Below are 6967 nucleotides of genomic sequence, written 5' to 3'. Positions count from 1 at the left end.
ATGGCGTGAAAGCAGATTGGTGTGGCTACAAGTAGTATTCAGGTAGTCTAATAATTCAAATACAATTATTCATGAGTTAGGCTACAGATATGATTAGAAAAATGAAAATGCAAGTGTATTGCAAACAGTGAATAGGTAATTTCCTTGTTCTTCACCTGATACCCTGATTTGAAATATCCTAAGATGTTATATACAGTTGAAGTCAGAAGTTTACATACACTTAGGTTGGAGTCATTAAAACTCATTTTTCAACCACTCCACAAATTTCATGTTAACAAACAATAGTTTTGGCAAGTCGGTTAGGACATCTACTTTGTGCATGACACAAGTAATTTTTCCAACAATTGTTTACAGACAGATTATTTCACTGTATCACAATTCCAGTGGGTCAGAAGTTAACATACACTAAGTAGACTGTGCCTTTAAACAGCTTGGAAAATTCCAGAAAATGATGTCATGGCTTTAGAAGCTTCTGATAGGCTAATTGACATCATTTGAGTCAATTGGAGGTGTACCTTCAAACTCAGTGCCTCTTTGCTTGACATCATGGGAAAATCAAAAGAAATCAGCCAAGACCTCAGAAAAAAATTAAGCCTAAAATAAAAAAGCCAGACTACGGTTTGTAACTGCACATGGGGACAAAGATCGTACTTTTTGGAGAAATGTCCTCTGGTCTGATGAAACAAAAATTGAACTGTTTGGCCATAATGACCATCGTTATGTTTGGAGGAAAAAGGGGGTGGCATGCAAGCCGAAGAAAACCATCCCAACCGTGAAGCACGGGGGTGGCAGCATCATGCTGTGGGGGTGCTTTGCTGCAGGAGGGTCTGGTGCACTTCTCAAAATAGATGGCATCATGAGGAAGGAAAATTATGTGTATATATTGAAGCAACATCTCAAGACATCAGTCAGGAAGTTAAAGCTTGGTCGCAAATGGGTCTTCCAAATGGACAATGACCCCAAGCATACTTCCAAAGTTGTGGCAAAATGGCTTAAGGACAACAAAGTCAAGGTATTGGAGTGGCCATCACAAAGCCCTGACCTCAATCCTATAGAAAATGTGTGGGCAGAACTGAAAAAGCATGTGCGAGCAAGGAGGCCTACAAACCTGACTCAGTTACACCAGCTCTGTCAGGAGGAATGGGCCAAAATTCACCCAATGTATTGTGGGAAGCTTGTGGAAGGCTACCCGAAAAGTTTGACCCAAGTTACACAATTTAAAGGCAATGCTACCAAATACTAATTTAGTGTATGTAAACTTCTGACCCACTGGGAATGTGATGAAAGAAATAAAAGCTGAAATAAATCATTCTCTCTACTATTATTCTGACATCTCACATTCTTAAAATAAAGTGGTGATCCTAACTGACGTAAAACAGGGACTTTTTACTAGGATTAAATGTCAGGAATTGTGAAAAACTGAGTTTAAATGTATTTGGCTAAGGTGTATGTAAACTTCCGACTTCAACTGTAATTAATATGGCACAGAATTTAGGATTACATAATCTAGGATAACCTTAGAGAATGGAATACCCTAGTGTCCGTATGTGTTCTTATAAAATATCATTTTGGAATTAAGCGTTACAATAATATCTGAACAAATGTGAAAGTTTGCACAGTTTGTTGCTGATCAGTCAACGTACAGTCCTTTTGGCTGTCTTAAGGAGGTGGTAATAGTGCTCACTGGCTAGATAACATCTGTACTCTATTCTACACTGAGAACAGCATGTTCCAAACTGAGGCAGAGTGTCATGCATTCCAGCTGAGTTTATATTTGTTACTAGGGGGTGGGAGAGCAAGGTGGGGTCGTAAAGGGGGGAACAATCTCTCACTGTGATTTCTGTCCCATGTGCTATATTTGCATTGGTGGAATGTTTGTTTTTTAATACAGTCAGTAGATCAACATTTGTTCACTGTGTACATTGAGTGCTCTGTTTAGGTTATTGAATTCATATTTGTGCAGACATGTTTTATTAAGAGTTATGTGTGCTGTATGTGCTGACACTGCATAATAGAGTAATGCTTCTTATTCCTCTGTCAGTTGCATTTCAGTATGTGTTTCACTCTGCAGCTCCTCCCTACTCCGCTATCGGCAGGTTTCTAGGTGAGGCCTATTTCTATCTAGACGTGCAGCCATATGGCCATAGACTGATATTTTATACTGTATCAGGGACCAACGTGGGCACCCCATAAGTGTCAAATATATAAGTTGGATAGGCCTAAGAGTCAAGCAAAGCAAGTAAGCTGTGAGTGTGTGATGTTTTGTTGTAGTTTTTACCTAAGCTTAGCCTACTGTAAAAGGTATAAGCATGAGCTCTTGTCCTGGCCGAGGTAATCTTTTCTTAGTTACTTTCCCAGTGATCGAAGAGAGGGTGATTGTTTTATCCGTTTTTTAAGGAGAGTTTGCGAGTCAGCGGCCAGGACTACGGCTGCCAGTGTGGGGGGTAAGATGGCGGACAGGAAAAAAATGATAAAACTGGAACATGTTTTGAGTGAATATGGAGTGGTGGATCACACAGAACTTTTGGAAGAGCTACAGAAGGAAATTGAACGTGACGAGCGTGAGGATGAATTAACTGCGGTGGCAGGTGCGGTGAAGACCGTCAAGTTTAAGCCTTGTCCTGATGATGGCATAGATGATTCTGGCCCAGTGGGAGTGAGATTTTTGGAGAGCTTGGATCCATGCCTTCAGGGAGATCAATATGTGGTGTAAGGTTGGGTGGAGAAGAGGTTGGGGAATGTTGGGTCGGTGAAAGTGACTCGAAGTGGAATCATGTAGATTTTTTGTGTTTCTGCCATCCAGAGGGAGCGTGTGATCCACACCACGCGACTGGGGACAAGAACTGTGACTTAAAAGGAGTGATAACTGGAGTGGCGTTAAGTGTTGTGGAGGATCAACTGAAGTTGAAGATTCCCTGTGTTTATGACGCCCGCCGTTTGGTGCAACGCAGACCCGGTGGAGAGCGTGGTGAAACAGTTAAGACACTGTCTGTACTACTGAGTTTTGATGCAGAGTCTTTACCAGATAAAGTTAATTTAGGATGTGTCAGTTGTCCCATGAGAGCTTTTGTCCCGAATCCATTACGGTGTTTTAGGTGTCAAGCTTATGGTCATGTGGCAGCAGTGTGTAGGAGGGAGATTCCTAGATGTGAGAAGTGTGCAGGAGGACAGGAGACAAAGGAGTGTGTAGTATCGGTGGAAAAAGTTGTGTGTGTAAGCTGTAGGGGTACCCATGGTGCTGGAGATCAGAGGTGTCCGGTGAGAGAAAAGTAGGTTGAGGTTGCCAGGATCAGAGTAGTGCAGAAGGTGTCTTATGCTGATGCAGTGAAGAGAGTAGTAGAGGAAGATGGGCCCAGGGTGAAGGATCCTAAGTCCCTGTGAGTAGGCCGAGGCCAATAGAGAGTGATTGGAATAACATGTGCTTCATTAAGGTTGTTTTTTTTGGCGTTCATGGCCATGGTTGTCAATTGTACCGCAGTAATGGAACGTAAATCACAGAGGATAGATGTTGTGGTGGCAGCTGCAGAGAAGTACTTGGGTGTACGAGATTTTACTGCAAAAGAGTTACAAGATGTTTTGAACAATAGTGTCCCGTCATCCTAGGCTGCTGGCCTGGAGTAGGATCAGATAGTGCCAAAGTAGTGGAATAGTGGTGAGGTTTGAATGGGTGCAGGGTTAGTTGGTAGGGACATTTTTTCCACAAAGTGTAATGAATTCATACTACAGAATAATAGGCTGATACACAGCCAATACTGTAGGTGGCAGCAGAAGAATAATTATTTTATTTTTGTATTTAACCTTTTTTAACTAGGCAAGTCAGTTAAGAACAAATTATTATTTACAATGACCGCCTACCAAAAGGCAAAAGGCCTCCTGCAGGGACGGGGGCTGGGATTAAAAATAAAAATATAGGACAAAACACACATCACGACAAGAGAGACACCACAACACTACATAAAGAGAGGCCTAAGACAACAACATAGCATGGCAGCAACACATGACATCATAGCATGGTAGCAACACAACATGGCAACAGCACAACATTGTAGCAGCACAAAACATGGTACAAACAATATTGGGCACAGACAACAGCACAAAGGCAAGAACGTAGAGACAACAATACATCGCGCAAAGCATCCACAACTGTCAGTAAGAGTGTCCATGATTGAGTCTTTGAATGAAGATGGAGATAAATCTGTCCAGTTTGAGTGTTTTTTGCAGCTCGTTCCAGTCGCTAGCTGCAGCGGACTGAAAAGAGGAGCGACCCAGGGATATGTGTGCTTTGGGGACCTTTAACAGAATGTGACTGGCAGAACGGGTGTTGTATGTGGCGGATGAGGGCTGCAGTAGGTATCTCAGATAGGGGGGAGTGAGGCTTAAGAGGGTTTTATAAATAAGCATCAACCAGTGGGTCTTGCAACGGGTATACAGAGATGGCCAGTTTACAGAGGAGTATAGAGTGCAGTGATGTGTCCTATAAGGAGCATTGGTGGCAAATCTGATGGCCGAATGGTAAAGAACATCTAGCCTGCAGCTTTGATATGTGCTGAGAGAAGGACAGTGTACCATCTAGCCATACTCCCAGGTACTTGTATGAGGTGACTACCTCAAGCTCTAAACCCTCAGAGGTAGTAATCACACCGGTGGGGAGAGGGGCATTCTTCTTACCAAACCACATTACCTTTGTTTTGGAGGTGTTCAGAACAAGGTTAAGGGCAGAGAAAGCTTGTTTGACACTAAGAAAGCTTTGTTGTAGAGCGTTTAACACAAAATCAGGGAAGGGGCCAGCTGAGTATAAGACTGTATCATCTGCATATAAATGGATGAGAGAGCTTCCTACTGTCTGAACTATGTTGTTGATGTAAATTGAGAAGAGTGTGGGGCCTAGGATCGAGCCTTGGGGTACTCCCTTGGTGACAGCCAGTGGCTGAAACAGCAGATGTTCTGACTTTATACACTGCACTCTTTGAGAAAGGTACGGTAGTTAGCAAACCAGGCCAAAGACCCCTCAGAGATACCAATACTCTTTAGCTGGCCCACAAGAATGGAATGGTCTACCTTATCAAAAGCTTTGGCCAAGTCATTTAGGTCCTTTAAGGTTGCAGTGACACATCCATAGCCTGAGCAGAAACCAGATTGCATACCAGAGAGAATACTATAGACATCAAGAAAACCAGTCAGTTGATTATTGACAAGTTTTTCCAACATTTTTGATAAACAGGGTAAAATAGAAGAAGAAGAAGAAGAAGAAGAAGAAGAAGAAGAAGAAGAAGAAGAAGAAGAAGAAGAAGAAGAAGAAGAAGAAGGTGATTGCAGCAGAAATACTTTTGAGGAGATGGGAATCTCCATTGGAAACATATTTCCGCCTGTTGTGTGTATGTTGCCCATACATTGTCAATGGGACGCGCGGTGCATTCTGGGTGATTCTGGGATGGGGAGATCACTCCATCAAGGAGTAAATGGGAGTCAATTGGGCGTTAGCTAAAAAAAAAAAAAACATTACCATGAATTACGTGAACAATAAGTACAACATTACAAATCTTTTCAGAGAAATTAGATAATGAAGTTGTTCTCTGCAATATCATACAGCTTTGAAATCGTGACATTGCGTTCTTTCGAGGAAAATAGGCAAGTTTCTCGACTCATACCCTGTCTTTTAGAAGGGATTGCGTGACGATTAGCTTAGCAACCGTGTGACGCAGCATGACAATGTGAACGTGATTGGTCGACAGTCTGCTGGGCGGAGCGTTAGATGTTTATTCATTCGTTTCCGGCTGGGATTCTTATCTCCTCCTTTTCTAATGTCAATTCAAGGGGCTTTATTGGCATGGGAAACATATGTTTACGTTTACATTTTAGTCATTTAGCAGACGCTCTTACATTGCCAAAGCAATTGAAATGGATGAACAAAAGTGAAATAAACAATCAAAAGTGAACAGCAAATATTACACTCACACAATTAAATGACTAAAATGTAAATGTCTATATACAGTGTTGTAATGATGTGCAATATCTCTGATTGCATTGTTGTAACAATATCTCTGATTGCAGTTGGAGAGCAGTGACTTGACCGGCACAGCTGATCGGGCCATAACGAGGCACTGAGGCAGACAGGCAGTCAGCTCGTTCGCCTGGGATGTTTTCGTGATGTTACCAAGACAAAGATACACAAATACAGAGGTAAAGGTAACCAAAATGCATAACTAATAGTCATTAATGCCGTTTTGCTACCGCGTGAGGTTACATTTGCATAGGACGCGTGGGAACATGGTTCACGTTCGCTATTTTACCTGGTCTGTTGTTGCAGTGGGGTAACGTTAGCTGGCGATTCTGTGATCGTTTATCAGGCCTTTCTGGTCCAACATGACATTTGAATTGGACTTGTTTAGGTATACGGGTAGGACGGGGTAGTTTATAATAAATTAAATTGATAGAATAGGCACAGAGTTTCTAAACCCAGAGACGCAACATCGCGAGACTTCCTGGAACGCTTGCGAAATAGACCAAGCAGACCAGGCCGGGGTTTGGGGTTTGAGAAATCAATGAGAGAAGTAAAAACTTCTATCTTAACTGTTCATTTTCTCGAAATCTAAAGGCACAACCTAGATTGGAGACAATGTCTCCAACCTCGTGAAAGTGACAAACTGACACGTTTTCATTTTCGTCCAAAAACAATTTTATATCGAAGGGGTACCTTTGATTTGACAATGTGCACATGCGCAGTTCGGAGTGAGACGACCGTTAGACCCGATGATGTATTTCTGCGCATGGGATTAGCCAGCCAACGTCGCCGCGACATCGCCTACAAGCGGATCGGGGATTTCTATTGGAGAAGCAGTTTCTCCCTATCTTCATACTGTACTGTCTTTGGAATAGGTGATTACTCAATGGGCTTGCACCGAGGTAAAATTCGTTTTATATTGGATATTAGGTGGGTATTCGGTTTTCTCATCAATATCTATTGAAC

This window comes from Coregonus lavaretus, assembly GCF_964263955.1.
Source record: "Coregonus lavaretus genome assembly, chromosome: 24".
NCBI classification, from domain to species: Eukaryota; Metazoa; Chordata; class Actinopteri; order Salmoniformes; family Salmonidae; genus Coregonus; species Coregonus lavaretus.
The sequence above is the reverse complement of the archived record's forward strand: the minus strand, read 5'-3'. Positions refer to the sequence as shown.